We start from the raw sequence: 20064 nt of genomic DNA on the forward strand, positions 1-20064 counted from the left end.
TACTTATGTACCCAGCGCTGTACAGTAGAATACATTAATACAAACAGGGGGTTATTAAGATAATAATAGATAAATACACAGTATAACAATAAATACAAATAAATACAAGATACAGTTGCAATAAGTTAAGAGTCAAAGACACAAGAGGATGGGGGTCCCTGCCCCGTAGAGCTTACAATCTATATGGGAGGGTAACTTACAGACACAAATAGGCAAATATAAGGGCTGTAGGGCAGTGGGTGACACTACAATAAAAGTGCTAGACAGACAAACAAGCCCCCAGCTGCCCCATAATGCACCACCTGATACCTGTACTAGTAACTTCTGCAGAGGTGCAACAAGTCTGTGCAGCCAGTGCCCCCAGGCAGCTCAGTCACTAATCACTCCTACAGTTCATGTGCTGCTCCCTGGGGTAGGAGGGGGGAGGGAGGCAGCCCACAAGCAGGGGGACCTGTGCGCAAAGCCCTGTGCAATGAATCTCTGTCAGTGGCTGTGAGGAGGGCGGATCTGCTGCACTGGGGCTGCACTGGGGCTGCACTGGGTCACTACAAAGCAAGTGGCCGGAGAGGCAGATTCCTCAGAAGGAGCCGACCCCTCGGATATAAAGTATCGTCGCTGTTTGAGATCGCGTTTTGTTGGCCGGCGGGGAAGCTGCGCTAGAAGTTACCTGCAATTAGCGCCTCTTAGCGCCCCTCCCTGCATGGGAACCCGCAAAGCCTTCAGGTGCCTCTGCCCGGGGTCCCGCTGGAGTGAGGGTAAGTGGCAAAGCGACTGTGGGGGGCGCTGTTACCTGTTTAACTCGGGCAACTTGTTCCCAAAACAGCCTCAAAGTAGCGATCGCGTTTTAAGCAAGTGTTCCTTATTCCCTTAGGGTTTGGGGTAATAAATCTGTGATTCTTTAGAGAAATAGTCTAATTGCACCCAGAAGGTAGAATATATATCATATGGCAATTGTGTGTATAATTAAAGATGGTTCAGCATAGAGATAAATACTGTTTTAATATGGCAATACCAATCAAGTGTCTTGTATCTCAGTCCTGCCCAGAGTAATCTCATCGCAAAGTTTGCCTTGTGTTTGCGCTGTGCGCTTCCTATTTACCAACCTGCTGACTTTAGTGGTCACGTGATTTGTGCAATGGCCCCTCTGGCAACAATACTCAGTTACTGTGTGTAGCTTGGCATTACTTGTATTTCTTTAGGTATTTACCTGTGATAAATAGATAGGGTTGCCATCTGGCCAGTAAAAATGATGCTTAAATCTAATGTTATTAATAGGGAAAATAGCTACAAATGTAGGAAGGCTGGTAGGTAGATGGATAGATAGATAGATGATAGATAGATAGACAGACAGATATATATGATAGATAGACAGAAAGATAGACAGACAGATATATATGATAGATAGACAGACAAATAGATGATAGATAGATAGATAGATATATGATAGATAGATAGATACAGTAGATAGATAGACAGATAGATAATAGATAGATGATGGATAGATGATAGATAGATAGATGATAGATAGATAGATAGATAGATAGATAGATAGATAGATAGATAGATGATAGATACAGTAGATAGATAGATAGATAGATAGATAGATAGATAATAGATAGATAGATGATGGATAGATAGATAGATAGATAGATGATAGATAGATAGATAGATAGATAGATAGATGATAGATACAGTAGATAGATAGATAGATAGATAGATAATAGATAGATAGATGATGGATAGATAGATAGATAGATAGATAGATAGATGATTGATAGATAGATAGATAGATGATAGATAGATAGATGATGGATAGATAGATGATGGATAGATAGATAGATAGATAGATAGATAGATGATGAATAGATAGGTGATAGATAGATAGATGATAGACAGATGATAGATACAGTAGATAGATAGATAGATATACAGTAGAGCCTGTATTTGCTGTGGCGCAGCGGTACACTAAGCTGTGTTGGAATGATCAGTGGCCCTTCTGTTCTTTGCAAATGATACATATACAGGCTCAGACTGGGAAAAAAACAAGTGGGCCCCAGCCGTCATTGGATGGGGGTGGTACCTGGCGCTGGGAGAGCAGGGGCTTGTGACTAGGGTGGGGGGCCCCCAGACAGCAGCCCCGCTGGGCCCTTGACACCCCAGTCCAACACTGCATTTATATAAATACACTGACATGGTTATAGGCTGTGTGTATGTCTGCCGGGGGGGTTACAGTAGTAGGAAAGGGGGCATCCAGGCACCCAAGGGTAATAAAGTAAAAACTTTATTGAAAGTTACATTAAAATAATAAGCATCACCATTTGCCCTACACATTACAGCAACAGTGTTTGGGACCCATAGAGTTGTGCCGGCTGTACCCCATGTTGGGTCTGTACTAAACAAGATATTTACTTTATTTGGGCAATATTTGGGCAAAATCAAGCTGATCCAGTCAACCTCAAACCAGTTACTGTATCATAAGGGGAAACATGTAGAGGCGTGGGACACAGATTGGATCCAGGTTCTTAGCCAATAGGTTGCAGGTTCTTTGATTGAGTCCCAATTAAATATCAATAAAGTGAAATTATTTTTGTCTCAACCCCCTATCCTTATAGATTGTAAGCTCCTTTCTCTTCACCTCTTGTATCAGTCATTTGCTTTGTATGTAATTACGTATATCCAATGTATAAACCCACTTATTGTACAGCGCTGTGGAATATGTTGGTGCTTTATAAATAAATATTAATAAAAATTGATATAACTCTAACTTTTCCCCTTAACTGATCACTTAACCATATTGCCTTGAGTTATACTATCATATCAGTGGGAGCAGCCATGATTGCTCTGATGAGAAAACCAATTCAAAACACCATCTGGTGTCAAATAATTAAAAAATGGTAGAACTAAATAAATAACAATTGAACCAATCATCTCTCAGATACAGGGGACCCTTGTTTTAAAGCCAAACGGTGCAAGTGTAATAGATAATAATTTATTTAGCTGTTGTGTGGGATTACACTGTGCTTTATAGGTTTAGGGAACCTGGGGTAAGAAGATAATAATGTGCTACAAAAATACAACAGATAATTAGAAATAGCAGATACAGCTCTATAAATAATATTAAATAATTTGGCACCAACCTGGCGCTCTATGGGCAGATTTCAGTATATTCCATGTTTCTCAGCAGCACCCCTAGTGGTAAGAAACAGACATTACAGATAAGCAGAAGACAGTATGGCAGCATCTATCTGTAAGTACAGTAAGTATCTGCCCTGGCCCTGAATGGGATATTTTCTTGCATTTTCTGCTAAATTTTTTAACCTTACCCCCCTCTCTTGTATCTATCAGCTCAGCACAATAGTTACACCAGTGAGGCTATAGTTTGGCTATGGGCCAATGCCTGCCAAGAATGCAGCTTCCCAGGAAAACTTCTATTCAGAAAAATCAAAAGCGTGAAAATGGGCTTTCTGCAGAGCCGTGAGTGGGAATCGCAGCCGGGCCGGGCGCAGTAGCCATCGGCATAATGGTTTAACCGAGAAACAATTGCTTTTGTAGGTAGATTAATCAGGATTATTATTTGGACATAGATGTTAAAGGGGAACTGTCACATAAAAAGCTGTAAAATAAAAGTCCTTTATAAATTAAACATGAAACCCAAATTCTTTTTTGAATTAAATCATCTATACCTGTTATAAATGTATTTAAAAATGATTTCTTAGGGTGACAGGTTCCCTATTAATCTGATGGCATGATTGTGTACTTTTAACCCCTTCTGGGCCAGTTGCCTTTGGTTAACTAGTTAATGACAGAATGGAGCTTATAGTATACCTACAAAGTGATATATTAAAGGTATGGGATCCATTATCCGGAAACCCCTTTTCCATAAAGTTCCGAAATACAGAAAGGCCATCTCCCATAGACTCCCATTATAAGCAAATAATTTTTAAAAATGATTTCCGTTTTCTCTGTAATAATAAAACAGTACCTGTACTTGATCCCAACTAAGATATAATTACCCCTTATTGGGGCAGAACAGCCCTATTGGGTTTATTTCATGGTTAAATGATTCCCTTTTCTCTGTAATAATAAAACAGTACCTGTACTTGATCCCAACTAAGATATAATTACCCCTTATTGGGGCAGAACAGCCCTATTGGGTTTATTTCATGGTTAAATGATTCCCTTTTCTCTGTAATAATAAAACAGTACCTGTACTTGATCCCAACTAAGATATAATTACCCCTTATTGGGGGCAAAACAATCCTATTGGGTTTAATAATGTTTAAATGATTTTTCAGTGGACTTAAGGTATGGATATCCAAATTACGGAAAGACCCTTTATCCGGAAAACCCTGGGGTTTTATCCATTCTGGATAATAGGCCCCATACCTAGTGGGCTCTGCCCCGCAGCCTGGGCTCATCACTGGGTGTCGGTGGCTATTTTGGGGCAACACAGGGTTAGGTGGGAGTTGGTAATAAAAAAAAGGATCAATAATATATGTATTTGTATGAATTTTACCCTTCTTTGGGCACCGGGATTGTTGCACAGGCTAGAATGCCAGACTGCAAGGTTAATATAACAGCCTCAAGCCGTATGTGGATATGTGGGATACAGCCGTGGAAGGGTTAATATTTGAAGGCTCTCAGGGTCACTATTGGCAGAAAACTCCCGGTAGCTTGGTGTGTCGGCTGAAGGCCGTCTGTCCTTGGCTGTGTCTGCCCTTATCTACATTCCCCCGTTATTAGGTCACTGTGCCTCATACGCAGCGTCAAGCCCCCTGCCTTTATCTTGTGTGGGAGGGGGGAATAATAAGTATGACATCACTATAGTGGGGAGGGGACACTCTGGTGACATCATTAAATGGCCCTTGACATTTAGCAGGGGTGTACGTTTGTAAAGAAGCCATATAACATTCAGTATCTGCCCCTTTATGCCCCGCTATGCTATAGACAGCAGTGAGAAGCAGCCACTGTGTGTAATTGCCCCTCTGTGCCCAATGTATGCCCCTCTGTGCCCAATGTATGCCCCACTGTGCCCAATGTATGCCTCACTGTACCCAATATATGTCCCTCTGTGTCCAATGTATGCCCCTCTTTGCCCAGTGTATGCCACTATGTGCCCAATGTATGTCCCTCTGTGCCCAATGTATGCCCCTCTGTGCCCAATGTATGCCCCTCTGTGCCCAATGTAAGCCCCTCTGTGTCTAATGTACGCCCCTCTGTGCCCAATGTATTTCCCTCTGTGCCCAATGTATGTCCCCCTGTGCCCAATGTATGTCCCTCTGTGCCCAATGTATGCCCCTCTGTGCCCAATGTATGCCCCTCTGTGCCCAATGTATGTCCCTGTGCCCAATGTATGCCCCTCTGTGCCCAATGTATGCCCCTCTGTGCCCAATGTATGCCCCTCTGTGCCCAATGTATGCCCCTCTGTGCCCAATGTATGCCCCACTGTGCCCAATGTATGCCCCACTGTGCCCAATGTATGTCCCTCTGTGCCCAATGTATGCCCCACTGTGCCCAATGTATGTCCCTCTGTGCCCAATGTTTGCCCCTCTGTGCCCAATGTTTGCCCCTCTGTGCCCAATGTATGCCCCTCTGTGCCCAATGTATGTCCCTCTGTGCCCAATGTTTGCCCCTCTGTGCCCAATGTATGCCCCACTGTGCCCAATGTATGCCCCTCTGTGCCCAGTGTTTGCCCCTCTGTGCCCAATGCATGTCCCTCTGTGCCCAATGTTTGCCCCTCTGTGCCCAATGTATGCCCCACTGTGCCCAATGTATGCCCCTCTGTGCCCAATGTTTGCCCCTCTGTGCCCAATGTATGTCCCTCTGTGCCCAATGTATGCCCCACTGTGCCCAATGTATGCCCCTCCTGTGCCCCCCAATGTTGCCCCTCTGTGCCCAATGTTGCCCTTGCCACTGTTGCCTTGCCCAATGTATGCCCCTCTGTGCCCAATGTTTGCCCCTCTGTGCCCAATGTATGCCCCTCTGTGCCCAATGTTTGCCCCTCTGTGCCCAATGTATGCCCCTCTGTGCCCAATGTTTGCCCCTCTGTGCCCAATGTATGCCCCTCTGTGCCCAATGTTTGCCCCTCTGTGCCCAATGTATGCCCCTCTGTGCCCAATGTTTGCCCCTCTGTGCCCAATGTATGCCCCTCTGTGCCCAATGTTTGCCCCTCTGTGCCCAATGTATGCCCCTCTGTGCCCAATGTTTGCCCCTCTGTGCCCAATGTATGCCCCTCTGTGCCCAATGTTTGCCCCTCTGTGCCCAATGTTTGCCCCTCTGTGCCCAATGTATGCCCCTCTATGCCCAATGTATGCCCCTCTGTGCCCAATGTATGCCCCTCTGTGCCCAATGTATGCCCCTCTGTGCCCAATGTTTGCCCCTCTGTGCCCAATGTTTGCCCCTCTGTGCCCACAATCCCATACTTCCCTTCCCCTGTTAGTTGCAGCGGATAAATCCTCCCCGCGGGGACTCCTGTCAGCCTGCCAGCACCGAGCCTGTGGAATTTTACTAACCAAACAATTAAGGCTTTATTACTTCCGCTCTGTTATCTTAATGAAGCTAAACTATCCGTTAATTATTTTCCACATGAAGGTAATTTGTATTTGTTCTTTTACCTTCACCATCATACTGAGATTTACATTTTCCTAGTCTGTATGCTCTTTATTATTTACACTTTATTTACCAGTAAATGATTGGCAGAACACAGATCCTATCTGATCCCCATTGTAAGCAGCAGTCCTGCCCTGCTTTATGGCTGAGATTCTAGCTATCTGTATAACAGAGCATTCTGTCACAGTGGCACAGATCCTATCTGATCCCCCCATTGTAAGCTGCAGTCCTGCCCTGCTTTATGGCTGAGATTCTAGCTATCTGTATAACAGAGCATTCTGTCACAGTGGCACAGATCCTATCTGATCCCCCCATTGTAAGCAGCAGTCCTGCCCTGCTTTATGGCTGAGATTCTAGCTATCTGTATAACAGAGCATTCTGTCACAGTGGCACAGATCCTATCTGATCCCCCCCATTGTAAGCAGCAGTCCTGCCCTGCTTTATGGCTGAGATTCTAGCTATCTGTATAACAGAGCATTCTGTCACAGTGGCACAGATCCTATCTGATCAGAGTTGTTGTTAGTGCCTCTGGCAGGCCCGGATTTGTGGAGAGGCCACAAAGGCCCGGGCCTAGGGCGGCAGAAGTTTAGGGGCGGCATGCCACCCCGCCGCAAAAAAAAAAAAATTTGGCTCCCATACGGAGCAGTCGGGACCTCTCCCCACTGCTCCGTATGGGAGTTTAAAGGAGCGCATGCATACTGGTGGGGTCGTTTCGCGCATGGGCACTGGGGGGCGCGCTTTCGCGCATGCGCACGGGTGGGGAGGGGGCGACCGACAGGGGCGGCCTCGGGGTGCCCAAAACAGAAATCCGGCCCTGGCCTCTGGGCCTAATATTCTGCAAGCCCCTTGCGGCTGGAAGTCCCGCTGCCTGTAATGAACTGTAGCAGATGTGACTGCGGGGGTTAAATCCGAGTTTGATGAAAACGAGCCTTTCCACCTGCTGAAAGTAATTACCGCCTTAACAACTGCTCTTTTATAAATTAATCCGGCGATCGAGATGCCAGGGGAATAGTAATGGAATTATACTTGGTCTGGAAGTAATAATTGTTTGGAAACGGATTTCTGTGCCGAGAACAAACCAGAGACAATGACACCCCTCCTGCCGTAATGGGCTGCTCAGCTACTGAGCCATTTCAGTTTATTTAGTGCTGAGGGATTAAACAGGGCAATCTGATAGCGACATAAATTAGGTTTCATTGTTTTCTGTGGTACATGCCACACTGACTACTATCTGTAGGGCACCACTGCCATCTATTGCTAATCTATGGTCTCTTTCTATGTCTGTTGCCCCTTTCAATACAGGACCATAGGTCCTTACTGCTACTGACTGGCACTGCTGGCTACAGCCGCTACATAGATCCTTCTTCATCAGGATCCTGTCCCACTAAAGGTGAAGACACATGGAGCTACTTAGTAGCAGCTACTTTTTCATGGCCACTAAACTCCAGAAAATACCCTGCCATAGACAATAGTGAGAATTGCCTCTGCTAAAACACACGTAGAGACAATTATCAGTAAATGATCAGCATTGTCTGTTTTAGTAGCCACAACAAGTAGCTGCTACTAGTAGCTCATTGTGTCTTCACCCTAAGATTATAAGTGTCCCAAATATATCTGCCCCACACGAATAGTGATTAGGGTTGCCAACTTACCTCTTTAATATCGGATAATTAGTAATTATGATGCATTCTGCAGACTGAACGGGGTTAGGGGTGCGCGGTGGGGGGCCCTGCAGGGGATGCGTCGGCAATAGCCCCGGTGGGCCCTTTGCCCCCCTTTACCTCCGACCCTGGGCAGCCCTACCCCCAGTAAGCCCCAATGCCCTATTACAACTAAAGATACCACATCTCCTCCCGCAACGGCAGCCACTTTCCCCCCTCCCTTCCCATCCAAGTGTGGATTGATTATTACTTTTCAATTGCTCTTCATTGTTTATTTTTAAGGTTTTTAGAATTATTTGCCTTCTTCTTCTAACGCTGTGCAGCTTTCAAATGGGGGTCACTGACCCCGGCAGCCGGAAAATCTATTGCTCTGTGAGGCTCCAGTTTTATTGTTATTGTTACTTTTTATTCCTTATCTTTCTATTCAAGTCCTCTCCTATTCATATACCAGTCTTTCATTCAAACTACACCCTGGTTGCTAAGGTAATTTCAATCCTAGCAACCAAATAGCTGCTAAAAACTCCAAACAGGAGAGCTGCTGAACAAAAACGGAAATGATTTAAAAAGTACAAATAATAAAAAATGAAGACCAATTGCAAATTGTCTCAGAATATTACTCTCTACATTATTTAAAAGGTGAATAATGGAATGATTGCAGTTTAGAAGTACAGGGAGAACTGTAGGGTGGTGAGTGCATTAGTTGGGATCTATAGAGCAAATACATTTTTGTGTTTAATTTTGCGTTGCATCTGCTACTAATGGGCGGAATGATTATCAGCACTCGGAGGCGCCTATCTCAAAGCCGTTTCTGCTGGGACTCACATTATCCAAACATACAATTACCCTCCTATAATGGAAGTCATTATGTGAGCGACCGGCAGGTTCTGGGAGATCCCGGTCACAGAGTGAGGGGGGAAAGTAATTAAGCGCCATTAAGCAACTGTGCCAATTACGTAATGGGGAAACCAGCGGGGGTCACTTGGGCGCTGACATTGCTAAATGCACCATACTGAATAGCGCTGTTTGATGGTAATTGCCTTTTAGAGACACATTTCCTTCCCTGATTCTAAAGTTCTGCATTGACGTAATAACTATAAATATCAGTAAGCCATGTGCAAGGGAAATCAGTCTGGTTCTGGTACTGTACTCAGTATATATATATATGTGGGTAACAGAAACAGCCATTGTGGAATTCAATTCTCTACATTAACGGTAACAGATGGAGAGTGTATATCCGTTTCCATGTTTCCATCAGCATCTGGGGAGCTGCAGGTTGTATGTTACTGCTATAGACAGAGCTATAGGTACAGAGACCCCCATCTTATGGCGCAGTGACCCCCACAATAATAAAATATATCAATATAATAAAATAGTAGAGTGAACACAACATATAATGGTACAGTAACGTTCACTTTGTCATGGTCCTGGATACCTAGAGCAGCAGTCAGAGGATAATAGCCTCTGGGAAGGGACTGGGGCTGTGGGATAGCAGGTATAGTAGGGAGAGATGGTGCCTATAGTAGCAGTGGGGGGATAATAGCCTCTGGGAAGGGACTGGGGCTGTGGGATAGCAGGTATAGTAGGGAGAGATGGTGCCTATAGTAAGCAGTGGGGGGATAATAGCCTCTGGGAAGGGACTGGGGCTGTGGGATAGCAGGTATAGTAGGGAGAGATGGTGCCTATAGTAGCAGTGGGGGGATAATAGCCTCTGGGAAGGGACTGGGGCTGTGGGATAGCAGGTATAGTAGGGAGAGATGGTGCCTATAGTAGCAGTGGGGGGATAATAGCCTCTGGGAAGGGACTGGGGCTGTGGGATAGCAGGTATAGTAGGGAGAGATGGTGCCTATAGTAGCAGTGGGGGGATAATAGCCTCTGGGAAGGGACTGGGGCTGTGGGATAGCAGGTATAGTAGGGAGAGATGGTACCTATAGTAGCAGTGGGGGGATAATAGCCTCTGGGAAGGGACTGGGGCTGTGGGATAGCAGGTATAGTAGGGAGAGATGGTGCCTATAGTAGCAGTGGGGGGATAATAGCCTCTGGGAAGGGACTGGGGCTGTGGGATAGCAGGTATAGTAGGGAGAGATGGTGCCTATTGTAGCAGTGGGGGGATAATAGCCTCTGGGAAGGGACTGGGGCTGTGGGATAGCAGGTATAGTAGGGAGAGGTGGTGCCTATAGTAACAGTGGGGGGATAATAGCCTCTGGGAAGGGACTGGGGCTGTGGGATAGCAGGTATAGTAGGGAGAGATGGTGCCTATAGTAGCAGTGGGGGGGTAATAGCCTCTGGGAAGGGACTGGGGCTGTGGGATAGCAGGTATAGTAGGGAGAGATGGTGCCTATAGTAGCAGTGGGGGGATAATAGCCTCTGGGAAGGGACTGGGGCTGTGGGATAGCAGGTATAGTAGGGAGAGATAGTGCCTATAGTAGCAGTGGGGGGATAATAGCCTCTGGGAAGGGACTGGGGCTGTGGGATAGCAGGTATAGTAGGGAGAGATGATGCCTATAGTAGCAGTGGGGGGATAATAGCCTCTGGGAAGGGACTGGGGCTGTGGGATAGCAGGTATAGTAGGGAGAGATAGTGCCTATAGTAGCAGTGGGGGGATAATAGCCTCTGGGAAGGGACTGGGGCTGTGGGATAGCAGGTATAGTAGGGAGAGATGGTGCCTATAGTACCAGTGGGGGGATAATAGCCTCTGGGAAGGGACTGGGGCTGGGGGATAGCAGGTATAGTAGGTAGAGGTGGTGCCTATAGTAGCAGTGGGGGGATAATAGCCTCTGGGAAGGGACTGGGGCTGTGGGATAGTAGGGAGAGATGGTGCCTATAGTAGCAGTGGGGGGGGTAATAGCCTCTGGGAAGGGACTGGGGCTGTGGGATAGCAGGTATAGTAGGGAGAGATGGTGCCTATAGTAGCAGTGGGGGGATAATAGCCTCTGGGAAGGACTGGGGCTGTGGGATAGCAGGTATAGTAGGGAGAGATGGTGCTTATAGTAGCAGTGGGGGGATAATAGCCTCTGGGAAGGGACTGGGGCTGTGGGATAGCAGGTATAGTAGGGAGAGATGGTGCCTATAGTAGCAGTGGGGGATAATAGCCTCTGGGAAGGGACTGGGGCTGTGGATAGCAGGTATAGTAGGGAGAGATGGTGCCTATAGTAGCAGTGGGGGATAATAGCCTCTGGGAAGGGACTGGGGCTGTGGATAGCAGGTATAGTAGGGAGAGATGGTGCCTATAGTAGCAGTGGGATAATAGCCTCTGGGAAGGGACTGGGGCTGTGGGATAGCAGGTATAGTAGGGAGAGATAGTGCCTATAGTAGCAGTGGGGGGATAATAGCCTCTGGGAAGGGACTGGGGCTGTGGATAGCAGGTATAGTAGGGAGAGATGGTGCCTATAGTAGCAGTGGGGGGATAATAGCCTCTGGGAAGGGACTGGGGCTGTGGGATAGCAGGTATAGTAGGGAGAGATAGTGCCTATAGTAGCAGTGGGGGGATAATAGCCTCTGGGAAGGGACTGGGGCTGTGGGATAGCAGGTATAGTAGGGAGAGATAGTGCCTATAGTAGCAGTGGGGGGATAATAGCCTCTGGGAAGGGACTGGGGCTGTGGGATAGCAGGTATAGTAGGGAGAGATGGTGCCTATAGTAGCAGTGGGGGATAATAGCCTCTGGGAAGGGACTGGGGCTGTGGGATAGCAGGTATAGTAGGGAGAGATGGTGCCTATAGTAGCAGTGGGGGGGATAATAGCCTCTGGGAAGGGACTGTGGCTGTGGGATAGCAGGTATAGTAGGGAGAGATGGTGCCTATAGTAGCAGTGGGGGGATAATAGCCTCTGGGAAGGGACTGGGGCTGTGGGATAGCAGGTATAGTAGGGAGAGATGGTGCCTATAGTAGCAGTGGGATAATAGCCTCTGGGAAGGGACTGGGGCTGTGGGATAGCAGGTATAGTAGGGAGAGATGGTGCCTATAGTAGCAGTGGGATAATAGCCTCTGGGAAGGGACTGGGGCTGTGGGATAGCAGGTATAGTAGGGAGAGATGGTGCCCAATCAAAAGCTATCAGGGGTGTTTAACATACAGTAAGAGCGATAGGTTGGTCAGTCCCCATTATATAACAAGGTACTTAAATACCTGTTCCGACCAGGCCCAATCACCCATTGAAGACAGCCCTATCATTGCTCAATTGTTTATGCAGCTTTAATGAGACATTTATTGCTATGAAAGGCAAACACCAGGGACGTCATGTCTGCAGTAAATATTTGTTCTGCATTCAAAGCAATACATTGATTTTTATGAAATTAATTATAGGAAATGCACACAGTGATGTTTATTATCGATATATATATATATGTGTGTGTGCTAAATGTTGGATCTCGGGCTATAACTCCTTTATTATTATTATTATTTAGGACCCGTAACACTTATCATTTTGTTTTGTTTTTTAGGGTGACCCCAACATTAGGAACAATTGGGAGCTGCCATGTTGATCACTGTAAGGATTTATCATGGTGAACCCCTTTCCCCCAATCTCACAGAAGGCTGCAAGGGTCAAAGGTGAGTCCCCCAATTCTCTCATGATTTCCCTCCTCGTCGATATTAGGCTGCTGAAATGTTAAGGACAAACCAGTGGATGTGGCCAGTCGGCCTGAGACAATGGCTAATTGGCCAAACTAACTGCCGACCAAGAGTAAAGGGATTATACATTCACTGTGCAATTACTGGGCAAATACAGAGGGGAATAAATAATATGAGCGCACAGAGGACCATAAATCACCACGTAGAAGGAAATAAGCGGTGGCACAAAACTGGCCTATGGAGTCTCGTCCAATCGCCCCGCGCCAAGTCACCGAACGCAGTGTAAATATTCTCCCTTTTATACAGCCGCTATTGTTACCGGCGCACAATAACCCTAACGAAGCTTTTATTTCCCACTCGCCACCCTTATTTGTACTGAGCGGTGTCAATATTCCGTCCCCACGTAGCCGCTGTGTTTGTGCATGGATGGGCTAATGCGTATTAGTTATCTATTAACTGGCACTGTCAGGGCCAGTGGCGCCGTGCCAAGGGGTTTAATGGATCGGGTTTAATAGATGATGATATTAACGGCCGCTCCTAATTAACCACATCACACCTTGGCTATAAAGGGAAACTAAACCCTTAAAAAACGAGAATACCCAGGATCATTCTGATTTTTTTTTTAGCTTTGAGGCAACTTCTTCCATTGGAGCAAGTAGCCCAGCTGGTGAGGCCAAATCAATGACTGGGCCAAAAGGTCAAAAGAGATGTAGGAAATGTGGACCAACTGTTGGATCAGAATGTGGGGGGGCCTAGGAAGAGTCCATATCAGGGCGCTAATGGGGTTCACCTCATCCAAAGGAATTTTATTACCTGCCCAAGACATATTTTATCTCTTTTCCTTTTGTCTTTCCCTTTAAAATGGTTCCATATTTTTCACATCTTCCTATCTCCCCCTCTGTGATGCTCTCCCTTTTGGCTGCTTTCTGATCTTCTGTTTTCTGTTGCTTTTGTTCTTCTTCCTTTTGCTATAACAACGTTATTCTTTAGACATCTGGTCCATCTATATATGTTCACATGATATATCCCTCCTCTGCTCTCCTCTCCTCTTCTCTCCTCTTCTCTACTCTTCTCCTCTGCTCTCCTCTTCTCTTCTCTCCTCTCCTCTCCTCTTCTCTTCTCTCCTCTTCTCTACTCTTCTCCTCTGCTCTCCTCTTCTCTCCTCTCCTCTCCTCTTCTCTCCTCTTCTCTCCTCTTCTCTACTCTTCTCCTCTGCTCTCCTCTCCTCTCCTCTTCTCTTCTCTCCTCTTCTCTACTCTTCTCCTCTGCTCTCCTCTTCTCTCCTCTCCTCTCCTCTTCTCTCCTCTTCTCTCCTCTTCTCTACTCTTCTCCTCTGCTCTCCTCTCCTCTTCTCTTCTCTCCTCTTCTCTACTCTTCTCCTCTGCTCTTCTCTCCACGCCTTTCCTCTGCTCTTCTCTTCTATACTCTCCTCTGCTCTTCTCTCCTCTGCTCTTCTCTTCTCTCCTTTCATCTCCTCTCCTCTTCTCTCCTCTGCTCTTCTCTCCTCTGCTCTTCTCTCCACTCCTTTCCTCTGCTCTTCTCTTCTATACTCTCCTCTGCTCTTCTCTCCTCTGCTCTTCTCCTCTGCTCTTCTCTCCACTCCTTTCCTCTGCTCTTCTCTTCTATACTCTCCTCTGCTCTTCTCTCCTCTCCTCTGCTCTCCTCTACTTTTCTCTGCTCTCCTTTTCTTTTCTCTCCTCTTATTTCTTTTTTCGTCTGGCAGCCTAGTTCTGACTCCAGAACCTTAACGGACACTCAGGTCCATATCCCAGGAACCGTTCTCCATATTGCATCTCTGGTTTCAGCTACGTTTACCCACTTCAGCAACAGCACAGGGAATGAAGTTTATTTACTTACATTGTAATTGGGTGCAAATTGCCAATTTCCATATAGGCATTTTAACATGGCAGAGAGAGGAACAAGGCCAGAACCTCGGCACAAAACTGCATTCTGATCTCAGTTATTCTGGCAGCTGCACTTTGTCAATAATAGTCAAAAAACTCATCATCTCTGCTCTCAATCAAGGTCTTGGAGACCCAGCTCTGGGGGCTGAAACTCTGTCTCATTCTAATCTGTGGAAAATGAGATAACTGTTAGTAAAGTTTCATATTTGCCAGGTCTGTAATATCTGCACAGTATCTCATGGGCCAACTTTATTTCATATGGACCAGTGATCCCCAACCAGCGGCTCAGAGGCAACATGTTGCTCCCCAACCCCTTGGACAGTTTTACCCCAAGCAGAGCCTCCTGCAGGCCAGCAGCCCCCATGGGGCTACCAAATAGCCAATCACAGCCCCTATTTGGCACCCCAAAGAACTTTTTCATGCTTGTGTGGCTCCCCAACACTTGGAAGTGTATGGAGAATGTATTGTATCTCAGCTTGACCTCAGACATTAGTCCCAACTATGTGTTGGCTCATCCACTTTTCTCTGGTCAGTCGAGCTTAGGAGAGGTGTTCTGATCGACTTATAATCATTTTTGGGGAGTCCATTTAGAGTGGGTTCTTAATTTTATTCATTATTATTTTTCCATCGTGCAGTGCAAGTTGTAGGGCTGTGCCTAAAAGGACATTTTCTGGCATTACCTAAGTTTTTTTTCTTAATAAACTGCCACTTTAATTGATTGTCCATTGGGAACAGCTGATACTTGTTACAAAGAGCAGAAGAAGCTCTGCGTCTGGGGATCGGATAAACACCCAGCCTGTTACTCACTTAGTGTTAATCCTTCTGTTGCTTCTGAATTAACCAGACTGGAGAAATTTGGCCGGTCATCCTGACAAATAAAAATAGGCCCCTTTATAAGGCACAGCTGCTTGTGTTGGCCAATAGATCCGCCCTGGCTGTGCCTGTGGGATTACTGTGCAGCTTTGAGTGTAGGGAAGCGGCGCTGCTGGCATGGCTGAGATGCCCTGGGTACCCGTGCCAAACTCTGATCTGCTGACTTGGCACTCAGTCTGCCATTAAAATCTTTCACTGCTGAGTATAATATAAATATACTGTAAACCTTTAACCATACATAAAAAATGTAGTATATTTTCGAGCATTAAAGCATGATGGGAGCTGGAATCCAGCAACGCCAGGGTTGTATACTTAAAGTCATTTCACTTGATTAAACATCCAGATCCAACCCCAGCTCTCCAATGTTAGCGGCACAATATATGCAATAGAATTCTCCAATGAGAAACCCCCACTCTGCCTCCATGTTTTCTGTTCCTGAGCTGGAAGTAGTAAGAGTTATGGGGGTCTGGCCTGTAGAAGGTTGAGAGCAGTGGATTGGTGGTCCAAGAGTAAAGGCCACTAAGATTTTCTTGGCCTCCTAAATATTCCTCACTCACCAGAGTGAAAGCCAACTAGGCTAAAATTTGGGGTCAGCCCTTGTTTGCCCCAAGTATTACCCTATTAAGACCTTTCAATTGGTCTTTAATTTTTAGCTTCTATAGGTTTTGAATTATTTGCCTTTTTATTACAACTCTTTGCAGCTTTCAAATGACCCCGGCAGCCAAAAAACTATTAATCTATTAAAGCATGAATGTTCTCTCACTGTATAGTCTATAAACAAAGTTTCATGGGATTATTCCTTGGTAATATTGTTCTTTGATGTGGGCCCAGTTGTATTATCTCTCCGGCACTATCTACAGTGCATTCCCATGGCTTTCCGAGAAAAAGGAATTAAAGTTGTTGAGTTCCAGTCGCTGGATAAAACTATTATATCAGCTACTGAGCCCAATACCAACTGCTGAACCAGCCTGGGAGAGACAAACCCCCCCAGCAGTTTGTATTAAACACAATTCCACTTCATTACCCAATTAATCTGAATAACAGGCTGGTCCTTGGCTTCCATCAGTTTTATTGCTTCACAGGAAGCCACTCAAACACATTAGATGCCACTGCCCGGTGATGAATTTATCTGTATGGGATAAAATACACGGGTTATTAATATGAATATGTGAACGTGGAAGCTCCATGGTGCCTGTGCCATTAATGAGCCGCAGAGAAAACTCATTTCCAGGCTCTTTTCCTGCTGCCAGGCACGCAAACCCTGCTGATTCCAACCCATTATGTCAAAGCACAAGGGCAGGAGTATTATGGGGGTCTGGACTTGCCTGTCAAGAGCTCTGTCCTCTGTATTTAGGGACCTATTTACCCCATATTGTTAATAAGGAGACGTTGGTTAGAGCAGATGGACTTTGGAGTCCCATGGAAGATACTGAGTTTGTGAGGGGCCCTCAGGGTGAAGCCATTGAGCTGCCTACCTGCTTGGCAACTGTCCGTGGTGCTGAACTGAGCAACACTGAGGAGTAAGTAATGAGGGGGGGGGTGTCACCCCTTTACCTTGGAGCAGTGGGAATTCAGACAGAGATTTATTCCTAAGAGCAGCTATTTTGGGTTTGAAGTTGTAAATTCAACCCAAAACTAAATGCCAGAAAGTTCTAAGTTCTAAGTGTTCCAGTCCAGACTCCCTGCCCCACCCCCTGTAAAGGTGGCTATACTCGGTCCAATAAAAACTGCTGATGGACCACGTTGGCAGCTTATTGGCCCAAGTATAGTGTCCTCTGATAGGCCTACCTGACCAATATGTGGGCGACTATCGGCCAGATGATGATTGGACAAGTTTAAAAATCCTGTTGGAGCAAGAAACACATTGGTTCATTGGTGCAATCATCCCCCCCCCCTCAAGGTGGACATATTGGGGGGGGGTGATCCTTCTGTGTAGGCCAGCTGTAGATTCTATCAAAGGATTCCAATCCCTCCCACCCATACTGTATACTAGGGCTGGGCAACACGAGACAGTCTATCCCCTAGAGGCCAGTATTGGGACTGACCGGCTGTAGTTGGGGTGCATGGAGTACAGAAACACTGCAATAACCTGCATTATAATTAGAGTTTATCAGTGAGACCCAATGCAAAGCTACATGGGGACATTCTGTATCTCGTGGAAATATAATATATTATGTCCAACAAGCATTTACCATAAATAACCAGCAATATGCTCCAAAATCTGAATACACTCCATTAGCTATTGCTCGTTGAATCCTGCCGTGTTTCACAATGTTTGGACCACAAGAGGGCGCTTTTTCATTACAGTCTGTTCCTTGCAGCACTGCAACCTATATATTAATAAGGTGAAAGAAACCAGGCACCCTATGAGCAATAACTTATGTCTCTTGGGTTGGGGGAAATCTGCTCTGCATTGGGGCAGACCAGGAACATTCATTGTGATGTGTTGCCCATGGGCAGTAACCCATAGCAACCAATCAGCAATTGGCATTTTTTAGACAGCTGCAGGTATAAAAATGAATACAGCACTGTGATTGGCTGCCATGAGTTACTGCCTACGGACACATTTGCCCAGTGCTTATAAATGAGTCCTAGGAAGGACCAATGCCCATTCCAATGATGGAATAAATAGATTAGGGTATTCTCTCCTTAGCGGAGGGGGCAGAAGGCACCAGAGGGCCCCTATTCTGTTATCACAATGAGCTTATAAGGAATTGTTTAGAAATCACTTTTCTGATTTGTCTCCAAGTCCCATTTGTACATCAGTGTTTCTCTGATAAATGAATTAGGCAAAGGGAAAGTATATATAAGATTAAAAATAAATCACAGTTTTACCCAAAAATATGTCTGGAAAATTTCACTGTGGTTCCAGCACAAGCGCTTTGATTCTTTTATTTGGTGTGACTTGTGTTAACCCTTTACAGGTCACGTGGCGGCTACTTGGGTCATTCATTTAGTAGATAGAGGTCCAGCTGTTGCTGTTTTGCAGGCGGAGGGAGAAAAGAAGATAATAATAACATTGCATATTAATAGATGTAATAATTACCGTTCAATTGTGCAAATACAGCAACTTAGAACTGGCGTCTGTTCCCCCTTGGGGCAGTTGTTGGGTGCTGCACTGTACCTTGGAAACGCTCGGTGTGTTAATGGAGCTCCTTCATTTCTATTGATCAGTAGCTTTCCCTCTTACTGTGCTGCAAAGCTTTGTGTTATTGTTTCTGGATAAAAATTCCCCTGCAATGAAATCCAAGGAAAAGTGCTCCATAAATATTCTGCCCTGGGATTTATTCATCTCATCGCTGCACAAAGAGAAATATGTAGGCTTTATAAACAGGAAAACCCCATTATATTATTAAACTATTGGTGCAGTAGAAGATCACTTAGATGTATGTTACAGGAGAAGTATAACGTTTTCTAGGTTTCTTGGGTCTGAGCCTTACCATTATGTCCAGGCTCGGCCCCCTTAGCCCATAACAAGGTTACAGATATATAGAAACATTGGGGTAACAGTCACCCTGCTATAGTTCCAGGGGTACCCAGGGCACAAATAAGCACTCACCCCAAATCCCCCCCTAACTGGCCTTCAGGCTGGGCCCCCTTAGCCCATAACAAGGTTACAGATATATAGAAACATTGGGGTAACAGTCACCCTGCTATAGTTCCAGGGGTACCCAGGGCACAAATAAGCACTCACCCCAAATCCCCCCCTAACTGGCCTTCAGGCTGGGCCCCCTTAGCCCATAACAAGGTTACAGATATATAGAAACATTGGGGTAACAGTCACCCCGCTATAGTTCCAGGGGTACCCAGGGCACAAATAAGCACTCACCCCAAATCCCCCCCTAACTGGCCTTCAGGCTGGGCCCCCTTAGCCCATAACAAGGTTACAGATATATAGAAACATTGGGGTAACAGTCACCCTGCTATAGTTCCAGGGGTACCCAGGGCACAAATAAGCACTCACCCCAAATCCCCCCCTAACTGGCCTTCAGGCTGGGCCCCCTTAGCCCATAACAAGGTTACAGATATATAGAAACATTGGGGTAACAGTCACCCCGCTATAGTTCCAGGGGTACCCAGGGCACAAATAAGCACTCACCCCAAATCCCCCCCTAACTGGCCTTCAGGCTGGGCCCCCTTAGCCCATAACAAGGTTACAGATATATAGAAACATTGGGGTAACAGTCACCCCGCTATAGTTCCAGGGTACCCAGGGCACAAATAAGCACTCACCCCAAATCCCCCCCTAACTGGCCTTCAGGCTGGGCCCCCTTAGCCCATAACAAGGTCACAGATATATAGAAACATTGGGGTAACAGTCACCCCGCTATAGTTCCAGGGGGTACCCAGGGCACAAATAAGCACTCACCCCAAATCCCCCCCTAACTGGCCTTCAGGCTGGGCCCCCTTAGCCCATAACAAGGTTACAGATATATAGAAACATTGGGGTAAC

General features: G+C 46.0%; 1 protein-coding gene across 5 annotated transcripts in view; it reads left to right on the forward strand.

Moving 5' to 3' along the window:
- The first annotated feature begins 447 nt into the window (after window positions 1–447).
- Window positions 448–20064, forward strand: part of p2ry6 (pyrimidinergic receptor P2Y6) — a 39519-nt gene continuing 19902 nt past the window's right edge. For all 5 annotated transcript variants that reach the window (XM_031897366.1, XM_031897363.1, XM_031897367.1 and 2 more), the window contains exons 1-2: window positions 448–755; window positions 12705–12813. The gene's annotated coding sequence lies outside the window, so the exon portion shown is untranslated. The remainder of the gene's footprint in view (window positions 756–12704; window positions 12814–20064) is intronic.

Source organism: Xenopus tropicalis, chromosome 2 (assembly GCF_000004195.4).
Source record: "Xenopus tropicalis strain Nigerian chromosome 2, UCB_Xtro_10.0, whole genome shotgun sequence".
NCBI classification, from domain to species: domain Eukaryota; kingdom Metazoa; phylum Chordata; class Amphibia; order Anura; family Pipidae; genus Xenopus; species Xenopus tropicalis.